Source organism: Petaurus breviceps, unplaced genomic scaffold (assembly GCF_028583685.1).
Source record: "Petaurus breviceps papuanus isolate PSGF00001 unplaced genomic scaffold, PetGlider_PUasm1.0 551, whole genome shotgun sequence".
Taxonomy (NCBI): domain Eukaryota; kingdom Metazoa; phylum Chordata; class Mammalia; order Diprotodontia; family Petauridae; genus Petaurus; species Petaurus breviceps.
Window position 1 is genome coordinate 23,526,967 of NW_027186372.1, and position 27,155 is coordinate 23,554,121.

Sequence of the window (27,155 nt, forward strand, 5' to 3'; positions counted from 1 at the left end):
CCCTGGTCACAAACATCCCCTATGTGTGCATCCTATCCATATGGATGCACCGGTCACATGTATTCCCTATGAGTACTCCCCTCCACATGCACAGCCTGGGCTCATGTTTGCCCTCCATGTGTAACTTTTGTATGACCCTTCATATGTATTCCTCACATACATCCATTCATTTCACTTATGTATGAATCTGGGAGAGTGGGTCCTAGGTTTATGGGGGGAAATCTTTATTGCTATTTTTCTTGCTGTACCATTTTATTAAATGCCTCTGCTCTGAGTTAATTGTGTCCTCTGGCTGGCTAGGAAAGGCAAACACATTGATTGGGGCTTGTGAGCTATGGTTTCAGGAATATGCATCCACAAAGTGTTGATCCTTGAATCTGGAGCAACCATTCCCTGGATGACCTGCCTTGAGATTAAGGACATGCCCCTAGGTGCTACATATGAATCTACGACTATCATGCCAAAAATGTAGCAGCCTTTTTATTCCCATTTTCTTAGAACAAGGAGAGTCAGAGTGATCTGAAAGTGAAGTAACCTAGAATAAGTCCTCTCCTGACCTTTAGGATGATACCTCCAAACTCCTAATGGCTATCCTAAAAATAATAATGATTCACATTTATATAGTATCGTAGGGTTTCCAGAGCACTTCACTTAAAACAACCCTGTAAGGTAGCTTGTACAAGTGTTATTATCCTTGTCTTATAGATGAGAAACGGAGTCTCAAAGAGGTGAAAAGGTATACCCAGAGTCATCTAACTGAGACATATCGAAGTGTAGATTCCAATCCAGATTTTCTGACTCCAACTTCAGTATCTCTCCAGCCACCCAAGTATTGTTCTGCCTTCCCCCATGTCCAGAAATCAGACAGTTAGAACTCTATTTTTTTTAATAAAACACATAAAGATAACATCCTCATTCTAAGATGCAGCTCACTGTTGAGTCACTAGTGCCCTGGGAAAAGATAAAGGACATCCTAACATTTGAGAAGTGTGGCATTTATACTGAGATTCTGTGCATGTCCATCCTGAGAGTCATTTCTCAAAGACACTGTAATAGACACTAACGAAGTAGCCGAGATGAAGAAGGGGGAGAGAGGGGACAAGTTTCTGAAGATCCTTGACAACCTCTCAAGGGATGACCTCACATGTTATCTTACCTTTCCTATGATCTGCTAGTCAGAACACATGGCCCCTATTGTGACAAGAGTTTTAGGGTCCCCAGTAGCAGCAGGAAAACATAAACACATACCCATACACATATCCTCTCTCTCCACCAGTAAGAAGAGTGTTAAAAATGGTACTAAGCTTCCTTCATGCTAGAACTCAACTTGCAATACAAAAAAAGTTGTCCAGAGTTTGTAGGGGGCCATCTCCTTCTGATCAATATCTAGCCCATGGACCCAGATGGCTCTGGAGGAGAAAGTGAGGCAGGTGACTTCACATAGTCCTCCCTCACTTAAATACAATTCACTTGCAAGTCATGGCATCATCTTTCTGATGTCAGGGTCCTCTTCGAGAACAAAGGACAAGAGTAGTCCCCACTGGGGGACCCAACTAGCCAGTTCTTGTGGAGCAAGGTAGTGTTTTCTTCTCTTCTCTCCTCTCTCCTTTCCTCCCCTCCTCTCCCCTCTCCTCTTCTCCTTCTCCTTTTCTCCCCTTCCCTCTTCTCCCCTCAGGAAAGACCTTAGCTTAAAAAAGCCAGGGTCTCCCACTGCATCCAAGATGATCTCCAGTCCTCCTGATCTGTGTCTTGTCACTGGACCCAGATGGCTCTGGAGGAGAGAGTGGGGCTGATGACTTTACACAGCCCTGCCTCACTTAAATCCAATTCACTCGCAAGTCACGACATCACCTTCCTGATGTCACGGTCCTCTTCAAGAACTAAGGACAAACAATAACAACCAGGATCTGTGAGTGAGTGTGTGTGTGTGTGTGTGTGTGTGTGTGTGTGTGTGTATTCAGGGTGAATGCCAATACCAGAATTCCAGTTAGGCAGCAAATACTACAGGTCTCAGCAGGCAAAGGTTGAAATTCAGGGAGGTGAGTTCCAGAAGAAGGGAATAGACAGATACCCAAGGCTGAGCCAGCCAGAGTCCAGAGTTCAGGAAATGAGAGATCCATTAAGAGTAGCCCTAGTGAGCAGTGTTGGTGAACACTGAGCCTATGGTAAAGATTTCCCAATAAACTGAGGGATCCCTAGGCAGGTATAGACCAGAGACAAAGGACAACCTTAGCTCAGCACCTAGTACATTGCCTTAAGGAGCTATCACTACTTCTAGCCATAATAGGTCCTTAAAATGCTTGTTAATAGATTGATTTAATTGATTAGTTATTTGATTCATTTGATTAATAAATTACTTACTGATTAATTTAATTCCAACTCTAGTACTTGCTACCTATTGGACAAGTGAGTTCACCTCTCTTGGTTTCACTTTCCTTATTTGTAAAATGAACGGGTCGGACTAAACCTATGCTTCTCAAAGGATGGTTCGGATACCCTTGGGGGTCCATTAGGCCAAAACTGTTTTCATAATCATACTAAGATGTTTTTATCTCTAATATGGTAAATATCAATAGATATAACCCACATAAACAAAAGCTCTTGGGGAGTGTTTTTCCTCAGTTTTTAAGGATGTAAAGGGGTTCCTGAGACAAATAACTTTGGGAAGTGCTCAGGTAGATTATCTCCAAGGTCCCTTCCAAATAAATCTAAAGCTGTGACCCTAAGGTTAAAGATTAGAGGTTTGGAGGTGAATACTGCTCCCGACTCCTGATTCCTCACTTACTCTGAGGCAAATTCCTAAATGACTCAAGTTTAGTGACAAATAGATCCCTCTCCAGAAATGGAAATTAAAGCTCCACATTCCATGGAGAAAGCTTCCCCTTTTAAGTTGCTATGGCAATGATGGGTCAGGTAAAGGAAAGAGTCAAAAGCCTCTAAGAACAAATAACAAATGAGTTGCAGAAGGAAGGGAAGGGAATAGCAGAGGGGAAAGGGAAAATACAGTTATTTTGACTCATCTTCAGGCTCAAATTGGATTTCATTCCGCCAGACTGGAAGGGACTGTGACTTTGCAATCTCCATCATTGCAAGTCAGGCAAGTCTTCCTAGTCCCCAAAATGAATCAACTGGTCTTTCTCCTGTAAGTCACAGAATAGCACAAACTCAGATCTGGAAGGCATCTCAAATACTGTCTATTCCAACTCCATCTGAGCAAAACTCACATCTATAAAAACATAGTCCTTTCTGATTATCTCTCTGCTCTGAGCTCTGACAGTATCTATGCAAAAGAATGTCCTAAATCATCCTTCTGCCAGTCATGCTGGCCCAGAAGTTCCCAGACCCCTAAAACTGGCAATAAAGCCAGGAAAAGAGGAGCTCTATTTCCTTTTATTTAGTAACATCTAACAAACCTCAGTTCTCTGGACCAGCTGATAATTAATCAAAAAACATTTATTAAGTGCCTACTGTGTAAAAGGTACTGAGTTAAGTGCTAAGGCTACAAAGAGAGCAATGTTAAGGTACCTGCCATCAAGGTGCTTATATTGGTTAAGGAGGTAACAGGTACATATGATAGTATGTTACCCTGGGTCAGAATCTGGCCCTACCTAAGAATGGCAGTGGAGACAGAGCCATTTTCCCAGGATTCTACCAACCAGAGAATGGCGCCCTTTTCTCTTCTATTTTTTCTCTAAAGTTTAGAGGAATATAGAGTCTAATTTAGAATTTAGTTTAAACCATTTCACTTGGTGATCTCACCAACTCCCATGGATTCAATTATCATCTCCATGTGGCTCAAATCTACTTAACCAGCCTTAACCTATCTGCTGACCTTCCATCTTACATCTCCAATTGTCTACTAGACATCTCAAATGAACATCCTATAGACAGCTTAAATGCAACATGTCCAAAACTTAACCCATTATCTTTCCATTCTTCTTACTCCTTAAGCTCCACCCTGCCTCGAACCAGGTACTCTACAATCCAGTGATGCTGGCCTGTTTGCTATTTCTCAAATAAGAGACTCCTTCCTAACTCTGGACATTTTCAGTGGCTGCCAACTCCCCTCCCAAGCCTGAAATTAATAAAGGGAAGCCCTTAACACTTCCATCTCCTTTTTGGCTTTCCTACTTTCCTTCAAGTCCCAGCTAAATTTCTGCCTTCTACAGGAAGCTTTTCCTGTGCCCCCTTAATATAAACCCCTGTCCTTTGCTGATTACTTCTGATTTATCCTGTGTAAGACTTGTTTGTACATAGTTGGTTACAGTCCCCCAACAGACACATGCTCTCCTTGAGAGCAGGGACTGCCTTTTACCTTTCTTTGTGTTCTTAGTGCTTAGCAGAGTGCCTGGGACATAGTAGGTAATTAATAAAAGCTTACTGACTGACCAACAGCCACTGACTTCATGAATCAGAGCTTGAGAGCTGAGGTCATCTTCCATCTTGTCATCATGTGCACTCTGCTAAGTCATTCATTTCTGGTCATGTGCCAGCCCCTATAGATACTCTAGCAGCTGCTATTTGGAGTCATGTTGAATAACTGCTGGGGTGATGGGCAGGGCTACAACCATGCTGGAACATTGTAGAAAGTGGCCAGGTGACCTGAACTCCATCCTTCTCTCCTCACCTGAGTTGGAAAGGACATTATCCCTTTAACTGAACTATCCCTTCGAAATCATTGGCTCTCCTCGTCACCAGGGTACAGAGACTGAAGCAGGGAAGCCCCCTCCCTTTGGTGGCAGCAGTCAGAAGTATTCTGTATTGGTTGCTGTTAATTCCAATGTACTATTGAGGTCAGTATTGAATGCTCCCTGTCTCCTCTATGCTTTCTCACAAACCCTGCTTGTTGCTTTTATGCCACTGTTTTAAACGAGAAAGTGGTGGCTGCTAACTCTCGTCTTGTGTTTAATGTTATCTGCAGCGACAGGCATTGGAGAGATGACCAGTCTGTATAAAAGTGGGACACACCTCCATCTCCCCTCGCCCCCCCAGCAGTGGGAAGAATGAGTGGCATCCAAATAATGACTTCTCCAGGACGTCACAAACCCAGCAGTGCTGGCTTCAATTTTTTTCCTAGGCAGCTCAAGTTGATATATAGGATAAATAATAGGCAGAGACTGATTAATACCCTGAAAAGAGTCATCCTGGCCTAGACCAGAAATGTTAGGGAGCCAAAGGCTGGAAGAGGAGAGGGGCTTGGCTTCCTTTAATAATAGAATCCTTTAGAGGCACTCTCCTACAGTCCCTCAGTCAGCAGCCCTTAACTTTATCCATTTCTTCTACAGCAGATTATGGGTTGGTCAGGATATTTCCAGGGTGAGAGACTACTCCTACCTACGGTCACTCATCATGGATTCTCACCATATATATACACATATAATTCCTACCTTACACAGTGTTTATATTACACATGGGATGTCTATTATCTATAGATGGTGTATATATATATATATAATATACATATATATATAAAACAAATAAAATTAATTTCAGTGGAAGGAGAAGATATGCTAGCTGATGGTGGGGGTGGGGGACAGTCAAGACCTAATGTATCAGGTGGCATTTGAGCTTACATTAGAAGGAAGCGAAATGGTTGGGGTGAGGGGGAATACTACTCAGGCATGAGGCACAGCACGTGCAAAGGCAGAGAGATAAGAAGTATGTGAGGAGCAACAAAGTGAATTGCGCCAGATTATGGAGTATGTCCATCCGTTCACCAGTCAATCAGTAAGCATCTATTGAGTATCTACTCTGAGCCAAAGCCTGTGCTACTCAATGGACATATAAAAATATGTGTGAAAGGGGATAATATGTAATTATCTCTAGTGTGGTTATTTGGCTACATTTCTTATCTCTTCTATTGGATTGCATCCTTCCAAAGAGAAGGATCAATGTCTTATTTTACCCCTCTGTCTCCAGGGTCCAGAAAAGTATAATGAACATAGTAAATGTTTAATAATGTTTGAGGAACAGAATTAGAACCTCACTGTTAAAGACCTTTTTTCCTAACCTACATCCCTCCTGCTACAGTTTGAGTTCATTTCCTCATCTCTCTTCATTAGAGAGGTTAGCATACCTATTCGTGTGTTCAAATATTTGAAGATGTATTAAGCCAGTCTTGTCTTTTCTAATCAATGGATCTGATGTCCTTTCCCTTAGTTCCATCATGTTTTTGTGCTTCCTTTCTTGACACTTAGATTCTTCCCCCTTCTCCCTCAGACCCCTACTTATACCACTACTCTCCTTTGCCTCTAGCCTTTCTTCTCCATCATCCCTCTCTTGCCAGCCACCTCATCTTCCCAGCTGTGAGGCACTGTCATTTTCAGCCTTGTTCCCTCCATCTGCCAGAACCCCCTCCAAGTCTGGCTCTGTGCAAAACATATGGCTTGGCAGACAAGTCAGATTGAATGTTAATTTAAAAGTTAAAAGCAGTACATTCTAACTCAAACCCTTTCTCCCTTCTCAGTAGAAAAGCCAGATAAACTTTGCAGTGTTGTCCTGTCCCACACAACCATCAGGCTAGGAAGGAGGTTCTCCCAAGCTCTCTACTTTTATTCTCTCCTTTCCCTTAAGCCAGAAGGGCTGAGATCTCCCAGCCTGGGCCCTCTTCTGCTATGTCCCTGAATGAAACAGGTATTTTGAAATATCCATTTGTCCTGTCCCAGGACAGAAGGAATTCTCTTAATATCATGCAGGTCTGTAACCAAATATGGATAAAAGTTATACTCTAGAGTACCCATGTTGGGGGTAGCACCAAGCACCCTAGGACTAGGACCGCCATGAAGAAGGAGTGTGCCCTCCTCCTCCCTCGGTCATCTTGGGGACCACTACCCTTTGCCCAGCCCATTGCTATTATGCCCCTCTGCCCTGACTGCCTCCTCCCATCTTCCACCAATGTGATTGTACCCAACTGTTGTAGATTGTTGTTGACCCCCTGTTCTGGAAAATCATGTATGGGGACATACATGATCAGAGGCAGAATGAACAATTCACCATTCTTGGGGTACCCCAGGGTCTCTGTCCCTCCTTTCCTTTCACTCTTCCCACCTCTAATCCCCCAAAGTTGGCCTGGAGTCTGGAATTCCCAATTAACTGCTATAACTTCAACTAATGGGCATTCCAATCAACCTCTGATGAAGAGGGAGTGAATGTACCCAGCAGGCCTGTCTTTCATCACCCATGGTAGTGCTGGCACAATCAGACTGGCTACAGATGGGAATGAGAAGCACAGGTCAGACCAGTGCAAATGAAGAGGTCAGATGCTCCGAGTCCCTGAGCACTTCGTTCTGGTTACTGAGTCTAGTAACAAGGATGTCAGTGTACCACACATTCCCTTCCTAGTGGGAAACAGCCCCAGGTAAGAAAAGACTGTGCCCAGCTAAAGAATCACAGACTCTCAGAATCTGAAGAGACCTCAGCCGTCTTTTATCTAGTCCAGCCTGTACTTGAGAAAGAATAAGGGGTCATTTCACTTTTGCTTGAACGTTATGAGGAGGAAGCCACTGCCTCCTTGGGCAGCCCGTTCTGCTTTGGGGCAACTCTATTTAGGAAGTCTTTCCTGATATCAAGACTAAATTTGTCCCTTTGCAATTTTGCCCATACTCCTGGTTCTGTCTCTGGGGCCAAAGAAACTAAGTGTAATCCCTTTTCTATATAACAACCCTTAGAATGCTTGAAGACAGTGATCATGAGCCTTCCAAATCTTTTCTCTGACTGTGTGCTATGGTTTCCACACAGATCCTTGCAAGTTGTAGGATTGGAGATTTAAAGCTTGAAGGGACCATATCTCATTTTACAGATAAAGAAACTAAGGCCCAGTGAGGGGAGGTCCCTTGCCTTGGGCCACACAACTAGTAAGTAGCTGAGCCACAAATGGAAGTCCAGGCTTCATACAGCAAAGTCAGCACTCTGCCACCTTCTTTGTAGATTATTAGATAGAATGAGACCGCTTGGAATAATTGGGCACTAGTACTGCAGAGACGGCACTTTGGACAGCATCTCTACTTTCTCTGTTCTCCTAGACAGCAAAGAACTGCCACCTGTACACATATCTTCACTGCTTGAAGAGTGGAGATAGGAAGGATTGGTATTCAGTATGTAATTGATTGATTATAGACTTGGGTACTTGGTTTATTGTATTTGTTTTCATTGAGAGATCCAAGGTCTTTATCAACCCCGTTTTCTCTTTCCCACACCACCCAGACTTGTTAACTGCTAAATCCAATGACTTTTTCTTATTCGACTTTAACTTCTGTGACTTCTGACACTGTCAACCACCACCCTCCCCTCGTCCGCACACATACATGCTATCTATTCCTTTAGTTGTTCTGCTGCTGTCCTCTCTTGGGTCTCCTCTTAGCTGTCGTTACTGCTTCTTCCTGGTCTCGTAGGCTGGCTCCCCATCCTTCTCTAATCCACTACATGGGGGTGTCTCCCAAGGCTCTGTCCTGGGCTATCTTCTCCTCTCTCTTTACACTTTCTCAATTGTTGATCTAATTGGGTCTCCATGGGTTCAATGATCACTTCCATACAGGTAATTTCTATCCAACATGGATCTCTTTCTTAAACTTAAGTTACACATTTACAAATTGCCCACTAGACATTTCCAAAGCAAGGGGCTTAGGCACACAAGAGTGGGGAAGTTAAACTCTAACAACTTACTAATAAAAGCCATCTTAATTAAGTTTAATAATTCATAGCAGGCCTTAGCTAAAAATCAAGTCTGGTTATATTGATTGAACACAATTTCCATTTTGCATTTCTCACATCTGTCCATTGGCACTTCAAATTCAATGTGTCCAAAAGGGAACTCATTATATTTCCTTCTCCATGACCCCATAAACTATTCTACCATCAAATTCCCTCATTTCTGTTTATAGCACCATGGTCTTTACAGCTGCTTAGTTTTCCAAACTTGGAGTTATTCTCTACTCTTTGCTCTCTCCAACCCTCATCCCCAAGCAGTTATCCAGTTTTGTTGATACTACTTCCATATCTCTTGTCTCTGTCCCCTCGGCACTCACACAACCTCTACCCCAATTCAGATCCTTGCTACCTCTTGGCGGATTACTCCAATAGACCTAATTGGTCTTCCTGATTACAGTTTGTTGCCAACGCTTCTTGTACGTAGCTGTCAAATTGCTCTTCCTACAAAAAGATCTGACTTTTGATGCTCCCCTTCCCTAGCCCATACTTAAAAGTTTCTTTAATCACTTTCTGTTGCCCCAGCATAACATATAAACTTCTCAGCCTGGCATGAAAGAGTTCCACAGTATGGCTCCCTTCTATCTCTCTAGTTTATTTTGTATTATACTTCTTCATATGCTCTCTGTGTTCCTGTCAAACTGGCTTACTAACTGTTCTCTGTAAATGGCATCCATTCTCCCGCCTTCATGCCTTTGCAACAGTGGTTTTTGCTCCCATATCTGCCAGGCATGCCCTCCTCACTTCCAACTCCTGGACTCTTTCCAAGGCCCCACTCAGGCACCCTCTATCTGCCTAACCAATTTATTAGAATTTTCTTCCTCTTAAAACTACTTTGTATTTACTTAATAATGTGTACATAATTTTCTTTCAATAGAATATAAGTTTTTGAGACCACAATCTTTTTCATTTTGGGCTTTGTACCTCCAGTACCCTAAAGAGCACTCTGCATACAGTAAGTGTTTAATAAATGTTGAATTGAGATGAGTGGAACTGTAGCCTGGCATTTAAGCGCCTCCCAGGGTACTCTTCCACTCTAACTTTTCAGTCTTATTTTACATTGTTCTTTTATAAGAAGGTCATTTTCTCATTAGACCGGCCTGTCGCCTAAACTTGGCTCCCTCAGATGTACATTTACGTTGGCTGTCTCCCATACAGTAGTACACTCCCTCTTCAACTCTGCCTCTCAAAATTTTTATCTTCCTTCAAAAGTTAGGTCATGTTAACTTCTCCATGAACCATGCCTTGATCCTCCTGGCTGAAATCAATCCATCAAACAACCAGCAAGCCTACATGAAATGCCTCCCGTGCGCCACACTATCCCTGCCACTGAGCAAGGTGCTGAATAAGATTCAAAGGTGACTTTGACATGTTCCCTATCCTTAAAGAGTTCATCTCAACCAAGTCCTTGCTGCTACATGGCAAACAAAACAAAACAAGCCAAACCGTTTTTCCAGGATTCCACTGAAATCCCTTAGCTGTTATTCCAGACTTACTCTTCTCTCCTTTCACACTCATTGCCTCTTCCACCTTTCTCTCTCTCAACAGACGTTTGCATCTTACATTACTTCGAAGATCTAGGCCCTCTGTCACGAGCTTCCTCTTCTTCCCTACTGCACAGCTGAAAGCTGCTCTACTTTTTAATCCCTCCCTTCTCTTTTATTCTTCCTTTTCAGAAGTTAGCTTTTCTTCTTCTCCTCCTCTTCCTCCTCCTCCTCCTTCTTCTTCTTTTTCTTCTTCAGAGGGCAGTTGGTATTAAGTGACTTGCCCAAAGTCACACGGCTAGTAAGTGTGTCAAGTGTCTGAGGCCGAATTTGAACTCAGGTCCTCCTGACTCCAGGGCCAGCACTCTATTCACTGCACCACCTAGCCGCCCTGTTAGCTTTTCTTCTTGCTAAGACAAATCATTCCGCTAAACTCCTAGGAAGAATCATCTACTCTTGCAGCTTCTTCAATGCCCATTCTATTTTCAACCCCTTACTCCATCTTCTGTCCCTAGCACTTCTTTGAAACTGTTCTCTCTGGGAGTTTGGTTATGAAAGGGAGAAGGTAGATAAGAAAATAGTTTAAGGGGATGGAAGGGTCAAGCAAATATCTAAGGATGAAGGAGACCTGAGCATGTTTGTAGGCAAGAGGGGGCAAAGAATCACCACATAAGGAGATATTGATGATTAAGTGGAGAGAGAATGATTAAAGGGGCAAGATCCCAGAGAAGATAGAAAGTATCAAGGACATAAATAGAAGTATGGGCCTACATGTAATAGGTACTTAATAAATGTGTGTTGATTTGGATCGAATTTATAGTCAAGTAACTATAATGGAAGGTAAAATGTAAAGGAATATGAGAAATATGAACAATGCTATGATAATTGAGTAATTTATAGGATTATATTTACATCTAGAAGGGACCTAAGAAAAACCAGATCAATCCCTCTCACTTTACAGAGGAGGAAACCAAGGTACAGGAAGAAGTAGGTTTTCCAGGATCACACAGCAAGTAAGTGTAAGAGGAACACTTTTGGCTGGGAGTGGGAATGAGGATAGGAAAGACTGAATCAGGGAGGTGACTTTTGATGTGGGCCTTAAAGGATGGGTAGGACGTGGCATTTTTGAGGGATGAGAATATAAGCCAATTGTGAGACACAGCACCTGAAAAAAACTTATAATCTAGTGATGAACAAGCCCCAAGCTATAGATTCAAGTACCAAGTAGTTAGATATAGGATACAAGTGCTATACATTTATAGAATCAAGAACATAAAATGTCAGAACTGGAAGGAATCTCAAATATTATCAGGGGTTCTTAACCATTTTTTTTGTATTATGGACCACTTTGCTGATCTAGTGAAACTTATGGACCATGATTTTTTAATGTATAAAATAAAATACATCGTATTACAAAGAAAACCAAGTTTATGGAATACAGTTATCTAAATAATAATAATAATAACAAATTCATTGACCCCAGATTAAGAACTCCTTCCATTGTGTTAAGGAGAAAATTTGAGGACAATAAAAATAAGTGGCTTATCCAATGGAATATAATCTGACAGATGATTAGATATGGTAGGATAGAGTTGGTTGGTTCAGGTATGGTAGGGTGGAGCTGTTAGTTTGGGAAAAGAGTCCCATGCTATTATCTGAAGAAACAGACCTGGATTTGCTGTCTTTCAGTGACTCCAAGTAGGTTATTGATCATTTCTGTGCCTTTGTTTCCCCTGATGCCTACTTATCTGCAATCTGCCCTTAGATAAATTGGGAGAGAATAGGAGAACATCTTTCAAAGAGGATAATTAATTAACCAAAGATCTGGACCAAAGCCAGGACTCTTTCTTCTCTCCTTGCCTCTGGCATATGACATTTCATGAGTGTATTAGATTTTAGAAGAACTAAACTCAATAGGATCGGGGAGCTGTGGTTCTTCTCTATGACACAGTATACTGGAACAAAAAGGATTTTGGAAGCAGAGTTGCAAGGAGCTTTGGAGGTCATCTGACTGATCTAAGCTCAACACCAGAATTTGAATTCAGGTCTTCTGACTCCAAACCCAGGGCTCTTTCCATTTCATCACACTGCCTTCTGTAATCTTCTCCTTTCCATGCCCCACCATAAATAACAACAGCAACATCAAATCCACTACACAGATTTTCAACTCTTGGTTGGGGAGGGAGGGAGGGAGTTAGGTGGTACAGTGGGTATTGAGCAGACTCTGAATCATAAAGAACTAAGATCAAATCCTGTCTCCAGCATTTACCAGCTGTGTGCCCATATCAAAGAAGATGCTGTGTTCTATGAGCAAAGCAGAATCGCAGTAGCTCAAAAGAAATGTGAGGTGTGCAAATTTGGAGACATTTCCACCCCAAATATTCATGTGTGGATTATTTGTGCCTGACCTATAGTAGAGCCTTCTCGTACTAGTCTGGTCTGATCAGCCACAGTGGGACACACTGTACCTTGACTCCAACATAGAGATGTAATTTTGGTCTTCTTCAAGAAAAAAAAAAGGAAAACAATCAGCTGTTCCCTGTTAAGGCAAGTCCCTTAACCTTTCTCAGCCTCAGTTTCCACATCTTTAAAATGAGGGGATTGAACTTGTTGGCCTCCAAAGCTTCTTCCATATTTAGGATCCTATAAGTAAGTATGTAAATGGGCCATCTCCCACATGTATAAGGACCTTGGATGACGTGTATGTCAGCACCTCAGTATTCTCACTTTTAAAATCAGGATATGGAAATCTGCTCTCCCTATTTCACAGGGCTTCTAGTGAGATCAAATGAGATAATCTACTGAACCTGTGGCACTTTGGAAAGTGTTTTTTAAAGTATTATACAGATATAAGGGATTATAATTATAATGATTATTCTTGCTATACCAACTCATGACTATGGGCTGAAATCCAAGGGTGTTACATATCAGCAGAAACATGGTATTAAGCATAACATGGGGGAAGGAAATTAAAGCCAAGGAAAAAGAATAGGAAGGAATTACACTCCCGGCCTCCTTTTTTCCTCCGTGCCTTACAGTATCTTGGAAGAAGAGAAATTTATAAAAAGCACCTTCTCCATCCAGGGTCCTGGCTAATTGGAGCAATTTCCCAGTGTGTGTAAAGGTTACCCCCTAGCACTTCAACAGCGACACCAAAGTGGCCTGGAAGACAAAGAAGACTGTAATTTGACTCGAATATGTCATTGCAACATGACATCATTATTTCTACGACCAAGATAACCTTTCTCAGGAAGTACTGTAGACAAGAGAAAATGATGAAAACATAAGTCATATTGTAGACCACTTGGAGTTACCAAGTGTCCCAAATAAATGTGATTGTCCCATGTGTCAATCACGCTCTGTGCTGCTCTGTGCTCACCCTTCTCTACTGCCTCTCAGAGCCAAAGAAAGGAGGAAATAAATAGTTCAATAATTGAATTGACTGCCAAATCAGTCATTTGTGAAGGCTGTTCATTTAAGGGGAAAGTAGCAGCTCCTTTGTGGATTGGAATTGGATATTGAACTTAGCCTCCCTGAGCTTCAGTTTCCTATAGCTATAAAACGAGACTAGAATTATGAGTTGTTAACCTAGGGTCCATTAAATTGTTTTGTTAAATATTTTGATAATGGTATTTTAATACGACTTGTCCTCATAATCCCAGTGCAGCTTTAAACTTTAATAGCTTAAATAAAATACATTGAATAAAACAAAATGAATACACATATTTTATGAAATATTATTTAATGTACTTATTTGGTACTTTAAATAAAAATATATAGATAAAATGCATTAAATAAAAAAAGAACATTTATTTTATAAACTATGTAATACATTTATTTTGTAGGTCAGAGAAAATACATAGGATTACAAAGAAAACCAATTATACAGGATGTCCCACAAGACCTAGAGTAGTTTTAAGCTTTGGTAGCTGAAGTAAAGATGCTGAAGTAAAGAAGCTCAGTGGGTAGGATGCAGGGCCTGGAGTCAGAAAGACTTGAGTTCAAATTTAACCTCAGACACTTACTAGCTGTGTGACCCTGGTCAAGTCGCTTAATCTCTGTTTGCCTTAATCCACTAGAGAAGAAAATGGCAAACCACTCTAGTATCTTTGCCAAGAAAATCTCATGAACAGTTTTGGTGTGATATGGTCTGTGGGGTCACAAAGAGTCAGACACGACTAAACAACAACAAAAGTTTAAATAAAATATATAAAATAACATTTATTTTTATGAAATATTATATAATACATTTACTTAGTAGGTTAAATCAAATACATAGCATTACAAAGGGAGATCAATTATACAGGGTGTTCCAAAAGTCCTCACGGGGTTCAAGCTTTAGTACCTTAAAACTGCATTAGGAGGGGCAGCTAGGCGATACAGGGGATAGAGCACTGGCCCTGGGGTCAGGAGGACCTGAGTTCAAATCTAGCTTCAGACATTTACCAACAGTGTGACCCTGGGCAAGTCACTTAACCCTGATTGCCACCAAAACCAAAACTGCATTTGGGTTTTTGGGACACTCCGTAAAATTAGTCTTTTTTGTAATCCTATGTACTTTCTTTCATGTATTTATGAACATTAGTCTGAGAAAGGGGTCTTGTATGCTTCACCAGATTACCAAAATTGTGCATGGCCTACAAAAAGTTAAGAATCTTCAGAGTAGAAGCTGGCGAAGTTCCTTTCCAGCTCTATGAATCTTTTAGCCTCCTCCTAATCAAAGCTCATACACACAGGCAGAGGCCTTGAGTTTCCTAGACTCTAAAAACTCTGAGGGAAACAGCCAAGTATATCACATCATCAATTGTTTTCTTCAAATCAGCACCATTATTGTTGCCACTTTCCAACAAGAGATAACTTTTATTTGGAAGATACTCTCCATGAAGAACTTGTACCATTTGTTCAGGAGCATGCTGGCTTATGGATTTGCTGTCAGGAAATGAGACCAATATAGGAAGGCAGTAACCTGTGCCATCAGAGTGACACATTAGCCTTTGAAAGTTTCTCCCTATCTCCCCAGAAGTCTCAGTGGTGAGTCATGACACCCTGGTTGATTCCAAAGCACATTTGCTCTCTCTCCAGCTTCATAAGAATCCAAGCATAGTACAAGGCTGGTCGAATGACTTGCCAAGTTCACTTCCGTGATCAAGATTAAAAAAAAACAACCCTGTCTCTTCTGAAATTATGATTTAGGGGAACTGACTCTATAACAAACCCCTGTTTACTGAGGGCTGCAGGCCTTGATCCTGAGAAGAGCCAGAATGAAGAAGCCACATCTCCCAGTATCAGTCAAAAATCAGCAACCATTTATTAAGTGCTTCCTATGGGCCAGGTTCTGTGCCAAGTGCTGAGAAATCCAAAGAAAGGCAAAAATGTCATCTCAGCTCTCTAGGCACTCACATTCTAATGGGGTGGACAATACGTAAACATTTATATACATGCAAGATGTATACAGTGTGCATGGTAGGTTGCTGCAGAGAGAAGGCCCTAGCAATACCTTCTACTTGTTCTATCTGGACCCTGCTTATAACATTCTATTTGGGCTAGTAACCTGAAGTTAGGAAGGTGAATAAGATTCTGTGCCCATTCCCTATTTTTTCTTTTCTTTTTTGTCTTTATTAATTTGTTTAGTTTACAAGCCATTACCTATTTCTAGGTACGCAGGGAAGTTTTATTTTATATATGTATATATATATATTAACCATTTTACATTATTTTTTCTTATTTCAGGTGGGTTAGTTTTGTCTACCTAGATATAGGACTTAAGAGATTACCTAGGCCAACCCCATTATTTTAATAAAAATAGCTAGCATTTTATATAGTTCCTTAAGATTTACAAAGCACTTTACAAATATTGTCTCATTTATCCTCACAACCACCCTTGGCAACAGGTGGCATTATTATTCCCATTTTACAGATGGGGAAATCAAGGCAGTTAAGTGACTTGCCCAAGGTCACATAGTTAATAAGTATCTCAGGCTAGATTTGAACTCAGGTTAGGCTTTACATGCAGGTTGTCTGACTTCAGATCCAGTGCTCTTTCTACTGAATTGTGCTACGTCATTGTAAGACCTTGGACATCAGAGACCCTGACTGTATCTCCCCCAGAACCTAATTCACACAAGTAGGTACATCAAACATTTTCACTTGCTTTATTGTCATTTATTGGCATAAGAAGTTGCTATGTCTGGCTGACATCTGTGACTCTGCAGAAATATTGATTGAGGGTTAGCTCCTGCTAAGAAAGGTAAAGTTAAGTAATTCTCACATACACTACTTGTGAAATTCAAGTCCATTAACCAGCCAGCAGTAAAGCCTATGATAAACTACTGAGACCTAAGTTTAAATATACCAATGTTTTCAATAGAAAGTAGGCATGTAGAGCATGACTTCTATAATTGACTTGTCTAATAGTCACTCTTTCTCACACACTCAAATAGAGGTAGGTGGTTGCTTAATCCCTGAGAGGAAGAAAAGAACACTTGGGAATCAAGAGACCTGTGTTCTACTTATGATTCTGACAACAATTCCCTAGAGCACTTCGGGAAATTCATGTCACTTTTCAGAGCCTCATCTGGAAAATAGGGAAGGGGGATCTCCTAAATGATTTTTATGGAGTCTTCTAGCTCTGGAATTCCAAGTGCAGGTGTTAACATAACCCAAGACAGATTCCTCCCCTATTTTTGAGGATCCCCTGTCATTCAAAAAAAAAAAAACCAAACCAAACGTGGCAGACAAACTCATAGATCCTGAGTCCTGGGTCCTATGCTGACACATTAGTGAGAAGAACTTTTCGGTCACTACAAGAACCATCCTTAGGAGACACACTATCAATTCAATTACAGAACAATTCAATTAAAATCAATTCCACAAATTTAATTAAGGGTCTACTACATTATAGACATTATACTAGGTGCTAGAAGTACAAAGGAAAAAATAAAAGAATTCCTCCCCTTCAGTAGTTTATACTAAACTGGGCACAATTAGATTGAAGGCATAACTTATACACAGAAAAATGTAAAATAATTTCTAGAAGAGGGCATTGACAATTGAAGAAATTAGAGAAAGTCTTCCAGTAGGAAGTATCTCCCGAACTGTTTTGAAGGAAGCTAGAAATTCTAAGAATCAGAACTAAGGAAAAAGTACCTTCCAGATGCATTGTACTGAGGAATTTATATTTTGTCCAAAGGGAATAGGAAGCATTGAAGGTTTCCAGTAGGAGAGTAATCAGTGTTTCAGGAATATTAATTTGGCAGCTGTAGGGAGGCTGGATTGGAGAGGAAAGAGATTAGAAACCAGGATACCAATTAGGAGGTCATTGTTATAGCTCTGATAGGAAGTGATTAGAATCTGAAGTAGGGCCGTGGCCATGTGAGGGGAGAGAAGACAGATAGGAGATAGTGCAGTGGTATATGCTGATGTAGGACTTGGCAACTAATTAGATATGGGGAGGAGAGATGAGGAAGAGAAAAGAGTCAAAGATATTTTGAACCTGTGAGACTGGGTGGATGAAGATACTCTTTCTATCAGTCAGTCAGGTAATAAACATTTATTAATTATCCCTTAATTAATTAATAATTTATTAATTATACCTTTATGCCAGGTAGACAGAAGGTTAGGGGAAGGGCAGAGCAGGTGTGGATATAATGGGTTTGATTTGGGATATTTTAGGCTTGAGATAGATGCCATTGTGCCCTCTAAATGGAGATATCCAAGGAACGTGATGATATGGCACTGAAATTTGGGAGAGAGATTAGAGCTGGTTGTGTAGTTTTAGGAATTATCTGAAGAGAGATTATCATTGAATTCAAGGGAAATGATGAGATCATTGAGAGAGAGAAGAGGGACAAGCAAGGAGCCTTGGTGACACCCCTCCCTAGTGGGAAATGAATTATGACACCATAGAAGAGACTAAGAAGAAGCAGTCTGATGGGTAAGAAGATGAAGAATAAAGAGGGGAAAATTTCATGGAAGATGAAAGAAGAGAGAGTATACAGAAAAAGGGGTTGGGAGGGGAATGTTCAACAGTGTCAAAAGCTTTAGGAAGAGGATCATGTCACCTATGAGGATGGGTGAGAGTCCCACAGTATTCTGCCCTGGTCAGATCACGTTGTAAATATTATTCTTACTTCTGAGGATGGGCACATTTTTAAAAGAAGCTGGAGGATGGATGAGCAGGATGGTGAAGAGCCTCAAGGATCAGATGAAGGAACTGAACATGCTTAGCTGACAAAAAAAAAGAAGAGAGAAGGAGCTGGACATGATGGTATATGCCTCCAATCCCAGCTACCCAGGAGTCTAAGGCTAGAGGATTCCTTGAGCTCAGGAGATCTGAGCAACAGGAGACGAGGCCCATGAAATGACCATGCTGCATTCAGTATTAATGCGGTAAGCACATGGTAGCAAGGGGCCACCAGGTTGCCTAAGGAGAAATTATTTGATCCCGGTTAGAAAAGGAGCAGGTCAAAATTCCTTTGCTGATCAACAGTGGAAATAGGCTTGTGAATAATCTCAGCCATTTTAGCCTAGGCAAGATAGGTAAACTGAATCTCAGGGAAAAAAATATTTTCAGAAGATCCAAGGGAAACATAATAGTTAGGATCAAGTATTTGAAGGACTGTCATGTGTAAGAAGGCTTATACTTGTTCTGGGTTTCTGGGCCATAAGTTATAGTTAGTATGTGTGTATATGTGTGTGTGTGTGGACACACACACATATTCTTATACATATATGTGTGTATATGTATATATTTGTACACACACACACACATATACACATATAAATTTGCTATCCCCAAAGGGTTATAAACTTGTACATACCCCTTTGACCCAGCAACACCACTATTAGGTCTGTATCCCAAAGAGATCAAAGAAGAAAGGGAGGAATTTATTAGTACAAAAATACTTATAGGAGACCTTTTTGCAGTGACAAATAATTGGAAGTTGAGAGAATGTCCATCAATTGGGGAACAGCTGAACAAGTTGGGCTAAATTATTGTTATGAAATACTATTGTTCTATAAGAAACTATGAGGGAAATGAGTTCAGAAAAACCTGGGAAGATTTGTGTGAACCGATACAAAATGAAGTGAGCAGAACAGAATATTTTACATGTTAGGAGCAACATTGTAACAATAATCACTATGAAAGACTTAGCTACTCTGATCAATATAATGATCCATGACAATTCCAAAGGACTCATGATAAAAAATACTATCCGTCTCCAGAGAGAGAACTGATGAATTCGGAGTGTAAATTGAAGCACATTTTCCACTTCCTTTATTTTTCTTTCTTTTTTTTCATTTTGTAACATGGTTAATATGGAAATATGTTTTGTATGACTTCTCATGAATAATGGATATCATTGCTTGCCTTTTTAAAGGATGAGGGAAGGACTGGAGGGTGGGAAAAAGTTTAGAACTCAAAATTTTAAAAATGAATGCTAAAAAATAAATAGTTTATATATAAAAAAGAATATATAGTTTCTTTGGGCTAACTGAGGGGTATCATGGCAATGGGCTAGAATAAATGCCTCACCAAAGAGAGTAAAGGAGATAAGAATAAAATGAAGAAAGACTGATATGATGTCAAGGCACAAGTTTTGTTCAATAACATGCAATATTGGCAAGACACTGATCACATGGACTCAAGGAACAAAATTCATGTCTGATGGGCTCAGGGGTTATATTTTTGAAATGACTTTTGCTATTTTGCAGAATCTTGAAGTTGCTTTTTCGTCAGTTAAAATTGATTACTAAAGATCTTCAAAGGGGCAGCTAGGTGGCACAGTGAATAGAGCACCAGCCCTGGAGTCAGGAGGACCTGAGTTCAAATCCAGCCTCAGACACTTAACACTTACTAGCCATGTGACCTTGGGCAAGTCACAACCCCAATTGTCCTCCAAAAAGCAAAAAAAAAAAAAAGATATTCAAGTAAAATTTGTTTGACTAGTTTCCATGGAATGGACTTTACCTGGGACAAATATATTCCATAGTCAAAAGATGGCAGACATAATTGAAGCCCATGTTGTTATCAAAACTATCAATGGGTCCTTTTTCTACCTCTTTTATGTTGCTTTTTGCCAAGTAGTGTAACAAGCAACAACCAGGTCCAGAGCTAGCAGGTCTGTCAAGTCCACAAGAAAATGGTGGAAATCCTCACCCAGGAGGTTCTGACAAATGACTTGAAAGAAGCTGTCAATAAATGAATTCCAGGCAAGATGGAAAAAATAAACCATAGAAAATGCTCGCCAGTCCATTTACCCTTTCTGTAATTTTTTTTTTTTTTGTTTTTTTTAGATGTCAAGATGCTCATGACGTGAGCTAAGTGAGTTTCTCAAACTGGGAAAACTAATGAAATTGTGTGATGAAAGTGGTAGCTCTGGAAAACCTTCAGCAAATGAAACTGACACAAAAGTAGAAAGTGCTGATGGATATGAGTTCGAGGATCTGTTTAAAATAACTTTTAAAGATTGAAAAATTTTGAAAAATGATAAAATGCTTAATCGCCCTAAGTTTTCTGAACTGACCGTTTCTTAGCCCCCATTTTTAGCAACTTTGTTCTTTTACTTTTTTTCCCACAATCTGTATCAATATTAGCAAAACCTAATCATAGAATCAGGCCTAATAGACCAAGATATTTCAGGTTTTTCCTCTTGTTTGGCCAAATGCGATTATTTGTAAGTGAAACTTCCCACCTCCTCTCACCAAAGACATTTCAAGTGCCTAAAATTTACAGGCACATTTTCATATACGTACGCTCTTACCATAACACCTCTTCCTACGCACATATGCCCATATTGCCACATTGTTAAAAAAAATGCCAAGTTGGGGCTGATAGATCCAATGGCTCTTTAGAATATTAAGTCTTTGGTGGTTAACAAATACAATCTCTTTACACAAAAGAGTTAAATTGAGGACCAGGGAAGAAAGAAATAAATATTTGTTAAGTATCTACCCCGTGCCAGGTACTGTGCTAAATGTTATGCAAATATTTTATAATTGTTCCTTATATTATTCCTGGAAGTAGCTGTTATTATTATCCCCATTTTACAGATTAGGAAACTAAGGCAGATAGTGATTAAGTACTTACAAAGGGTCATAGAGCTAGCAAGAGTGTCTTGCTGACTCCAGGTCCATCGCTGCATCTGCTGCCCGGTGTTTTCTTTTGCTTTGCTTTTTTTTTTTTTTTTAGAGGGGAGAAGGCAAGGTAATTGGAGTTAAGTAACTTGCCCAAGATCACACAGCTAGTGTGTCAAGTGTCTGAGGCTGGATTTGAACTCAGGTCCTCCTGACTCTAGGGTCAGTGATCTATTCACTGAGCCACCTAACTGTCCCTGCCCCATGTTCCATGTTTTCATAGCTAGTTAGTCCCAGAGTTAGAACTAGATGCCTATAATTACAGGATAATAGCAATAACAATAAAAAATAACTGATACTAATAATAAAAGTTAACATTGATGTAGAACTTACTGTGTCAGGCATTGTGTTAAGTGCTATGCAAATATTATATTGCTTGTTCTTCACAAAAATCCTGGAAAATAGGTATTATTATCCCCATTTTACAGTTAAGGAAACTGAGGCAAACATATTTAAGTCACTTATACGGCTAGGAATTATCTGAGGCTGGATTTGAACTCAGGTCTTCCTGACTCCAGGCTTCGTATATAATATCTGCTGTATTTATGTTTTCATAACTAGTTAGTGCCAGAGCCAGAAGTAGATTTCTATGCTTACAGAATATGAGAACTATAAAAAGTCTTTTAGGTTGTTTAGTCCGGCTCCCTCAATTGATAGATAAGGAACCTGAACCACAAAGAGGATGATTACTCTACCATAACATGAGTTAAAGACACACACTGTGGCTTAGCTCTCTTCTGACCTGTCTTGTCTCCCTAACCCTCAGCATGGTTGCTGCCTCTTCCTTTAAACTAAAAACATGAATGTCACATAGGAACTCTGCAGAAAAAAAAACCCATAATGAAACAGAAATGAAGGACTTCATCAAGGAATTAGATGACAGGGGGAGAAAAGATGGGCCAGTCATGTGGCGAGAGTGAGGCCTAACAGGTGAACTGCCAGAATGGGTCACTGGTACCTTTGCTATGTCAGGGAAGTGAGGAGGGCCCCCAGCACATTGAGCAGATCCCCTGGGGTTAAGTTTTTGGGAGAATATGGATAAGAATGACACATGATGGGCAAGCAGAGCAGGGGGGCCATTTGTGTCATTTGAGAAATGCCAGAATTATTGAGATCACAGGTCCTTTTGAGTATTTGAGGAATGATTATTTTTACAAAGATAAATCAACTAAGTCATGGACCCCAAATCTCTGGATTCCCAGTCTAACGTTCTCTCCACTATACCCCACTATCTCCCACCAATCAACTGAATCACATGGAACCATCACTTGCAGTATAAACTTTAATGTGTAGACAGCTAGATACAGATACATACATATAATATAGTTTATATATATAGTATGTATACTGTATCTATAGTATACATCTATAGTATAATGTGTATATTTATATATTGTGTATATATCATGTTAAACTATCTAAATATTTTATGGTAGAGATACTATAATATGTAGCAATTATACTATAGTATATAGTATGCATTAAATATATATTTCAGGGGAGAGAGAGGTGGGGAGAGAGACAAAGAGAGAGATAGAGACAGAGCAGAGAGAGAGAGAGAAGGAGAGAGAGAGAGAATGACTGTATCCTAGAACTTCTTGACTCAATAATCAAATGAACTGGACAAGATAGGTATCTGAGAATTTAGCAAGAAATTGGGAAAGATAAGATCCACAGATAGTGCGACATAGAAAAGAAGCTGAGATTTGGAAACAGAGGACTTAGGTTTTACCCCTGGCTTTGTTTCTTATCTGTGTGGCTTTGGGTAAGTCACTTAACCTTATTGGGGCTATGTTTCTTCACTTGTAAAATGAGGGAGTTGGTCTAGATTTCTAAGATGCCTTCCACCCATTAGACTATGAATCTATAAACCCATTTGGTCTTTGAGGCGAAGGACTGTTTTGTTTTAATCTTTGTACCCCCTGTGCCTGGATGTGGTCTTTGAGTTGGACTGAATTGACTTTTATGCTATCAAAAGTGGAACCTGGACTAGTGATCCAAGAAAGCTCAGATGTCACTGTCAGCAAGCAGTTTGTTAACAAAAGCTTGGGTGAAAGGCCTTAGTTCAGAGATTTTTCTCTCTCCTCTCCATGCCCAGCTCCATCTCACTAGGGCTCAGTGCTTGGGAGAGACAGAGCAGCTGAAACTTCATCTTATAAGGAAAAATCCTTAAAAGGAAAAACTAGAACAGCCACCAGAAAGCCCAAGAAAATAAATAAAAAGGGAGAAAAAAAATTCCTCTGAAATTAGGTCAACTACCTACATTTATTTCTGTTGTTTCCCCCCTGGTTTGACATTTACTTTCCATTTACCTCTGTTTGTTTAAGTGATAAGAAAGAAAAATTCTGTTGTTTTAAATGCCCAAGGGAAAGGAAACTCCTAATTCACTAGTTTCAGTAAGCCTCACAGAAAGGCAAACAAATGCCTCTGGCAATGGATTGGAGCTTCTCACCTTTATAGAAACATACTAAGGATTTTCACTAATCTGAATTTTCAGGAATTGTCAAATCCATAGTAAAGGGATAGAGAGATACTAACACCTTAATGGGCTAGCTGGGCTCCTCTTCTTTCTGCTGCCCTAATGGAGGCGGTTGCCTTAATGGATCAGAGGGCAGGACAGGTTTAGATGTTGCTGCCAGTGGGCAGCAGATCTCATTTATGTCTTTGATGTGTAGTGTCCCCATCACAATGGAGGGCTTTCTTCTTTTACTATAGTAAAGGCTCTAATGCACTACTCCAGTATCTTTCCTTATCACTACATCCACTTTTTTTTTTTCTGGTCATGTGTTTTGTTGTGAAACAACATCCTGTAGTTTGTTTGTCTGCCAACCATTTTGATTCCTCTGAGATCGTGGTATTCCATGATTCAAATATTGATGTAAAGGAGAAGTTAAAGAGATGGATGTCTGTCACAGCAAATCTATGGATAAAAGGCACTTTATTTCATTTGATCTTCCCAATAACTTTGTGTCTCTCTTTCACTCTTTTTTAGGTTTCTGATGTTTTGATATTCTAAGTAATAAACAGGCTTCTAAACCCAAAGCCACCTGAAAGGATATGTTGGTAAAAGTAGGATACGTGTGTGTGTATTTTGGTTCAGATCTATGATTTCATTGGTGTAGCAACTTCCTTTGAGGAAACTCCCACTACTAATGCAGATTTGTCCAAAGTCATATAGATACATAGTAGGGGGAGGTCATCCCTGATCAATTGATTTGTCTTGCAGCTCAGGTGTCAGGAAAGATATTCAAGTAGCACATTAGAATCCTTAAGGTATTGGAAGACCCAGAAGGAAGTCGTCCAATGATATGGGAGCACTACAGAGTACATGATATCTGCCACCCACTTTTCTTCAGTGGTAGAAAGGAATCATCTCAACAAACACCTTCAAGACTAAAACTATCCCTTCCTCCTATGTTTGGTAAAGAGCCAGAAACACAAGTTTGCTGTACAATGAGTCAACAAGTTTTCATTAGCACTTACTATATGTCAGGCACTATGCTAAGAAATGAGTGTACAAAAGAAAGCAGAAAGGAAAAAAAAAAGTCCTTGCCTTCAAGGGACATGTATTCTAATGAGGGAGGTAATGTATGTAAATAACTAGGTACATACAAGATATACACAGTGTAGATGAAAGGCAATAGAAGAGGGGAAGGTCAGTGGCAGCATGGGGGATGGGACTGAGAAACACCTCCTGCAGAAGGTGAGATCTGAAGGAAGCCAGAGAAACTAAGAAACAGAGGGTATATTTGTATGTATTTTTTGCTTGTTGACTTCCCTACTAGATTGTGAGCCCCTTGAGGGTAGGGGCTGTATTTGGGTTTTCTTCACATCTGTAGCACATGGCACAGTGCCTGGAACTTAATAAATACTTAATGACTGATTAACTGACAGAGGATGGAGACGACCAGTGCAAAGGCAGGAATATGGGAGACAGCAAGCAGGCCAGTGCAGCTGGAATGCACAGTGTGTAGATGAGCCTAAAGTCTAAGACTAAAAATGCAGAAAGGAGCCAGGTTATGAAGAGCTTTAAGTATTAGAGAACTTTAATTTTTTTTTTTGAGAAATTTAATTGGATCCTGAAGCTCATAAACGTGGAGTGCAAGTGTGTGTATGTGTGTGTGTGTGTGTGTGTTTGGGATGAGGTGGGGAGGCAGAGATACATGTGATAGAAGATTGTCTAGAGGTGACATATAAACACTGGCCCTGGAATTGCTTCTGGAAACTGTCCTCAGGCCTCCACCATATCCTGTTGAAGGACAAGCAAAGGAAGCCTTCGGGTCCTCTAAGTGCTCCCAAGTTAGCTTTAATCACCCTTTTATTCTCTTCCCCCTCCTCTCTAGCCTTGTTTTCTCAGTGATAGTATGCAACCTGGGAGGTGAATACCACACTTTCTTTCCCCCATTTCTGTTTCCCATTGTAGCCTGGTCCAGTTATGGGAGTATAAGAAATATTCAGTCCAGATAGACTGATTAGACCAGGGTCTCCTGGAAGCCATTTGACATCAGTCATTTTCATTCCTCACTCAAGAAGTAATAGAAAACCATGTCAGCAAAACTTAATAATAAGTAGTGTACATTCATTTCATGTGCAAGATGTAAATTGGAGAGCCAGCCTCACCCTCAGAATGATGCATTACATCTGCAAAACTGCAATGGTTCATTAATCTCTCGTTCACATAGAGAGAGGTGGGTGATATAAAGGAGGGGGTGGGGTTCTATGGGTATCACAAAGGATTTATAAAAGTATAGGTAAGTTTCTTACCTTGCCCCAGGTCACACAAAGGACCCAACTTCCAAAATTTTACTCTGTCTGCTAAAGTTCAATAAAGGCAAGGTTTCTTGGTTTATTTTTCCCCCACATCCAAGGGATTGGTCTTGCTGATAATTTCCCATAATTGTCAAGGCACAAGAATTCTGTCTGATCCAAAGTTTACACTGGGCCTACCTGAACTGAACAATATCAATGCTTTCTGCTTCTAAAAAGGTCTAGAATAGCAACCCTACCTATGTGATATAAATTAAACAACTTTAATTAGAGTATCAGAGTTCCATTTCTGGCTTTGCTACTCACTACCTGTGAGCTTGGACTTAACCTTGCTGGGCCTCAGGATCTTCATTTGAAAAAATGAGTTTTGGATTTGATAGACTCTGAGGTGGCTTCTAACTCTAAATCTATCATCCTATGACTTCACCCCCTCTTCCAATCCCCTGACTTCCAAAATATCTAATTTTTGACTACCAAGATACCTGGAAGGCAATGAAGTTTCCTTTTTATAATACAAATATCTTCTTTGGGAGGGGTAACATTAAATGACTACCAGAAAAAAACTAAGTGGAGTTTAGATGTTGTTCACATTAGCTGACTAGTCACTTAGTGGCTAGCCACCTTGAAAAAATACTACAGGTAAGATTTGATTGGAGAAAATGAAGCCAGTGAATGGGAGGACAAAGGGGGAAGGGAGGAGGGGGTAGGGTCAGCTACAGCTAGGAAAAAAAAAACCAGGTTGTGAGACATGGTTCTGGAAGGACAGGCCTAGGTGTGCCACTACTGTGGGAAAGCTGAAAGGGATGAAGTGAGGAGAAATGATGGACAGATTTGGAAGACAGATCTCATCTCATTTACATTTCTGCCAGTAGCTGGCTTGCCTGGCTACTCCCCACGTTCTTCCTCCTACCCCAGATCCCACTTCAACTCCTGTTCTCCAGATCACCAGGCTGAGAAGATTCATGAATACAGTCACGTTCAGGTCGCTTGCCAACAGTTTCCAAGGAAAATGGCGAATGATGGAACACCAAAACTGTTCCCTACGGGGCCTACACAGGATCTCCA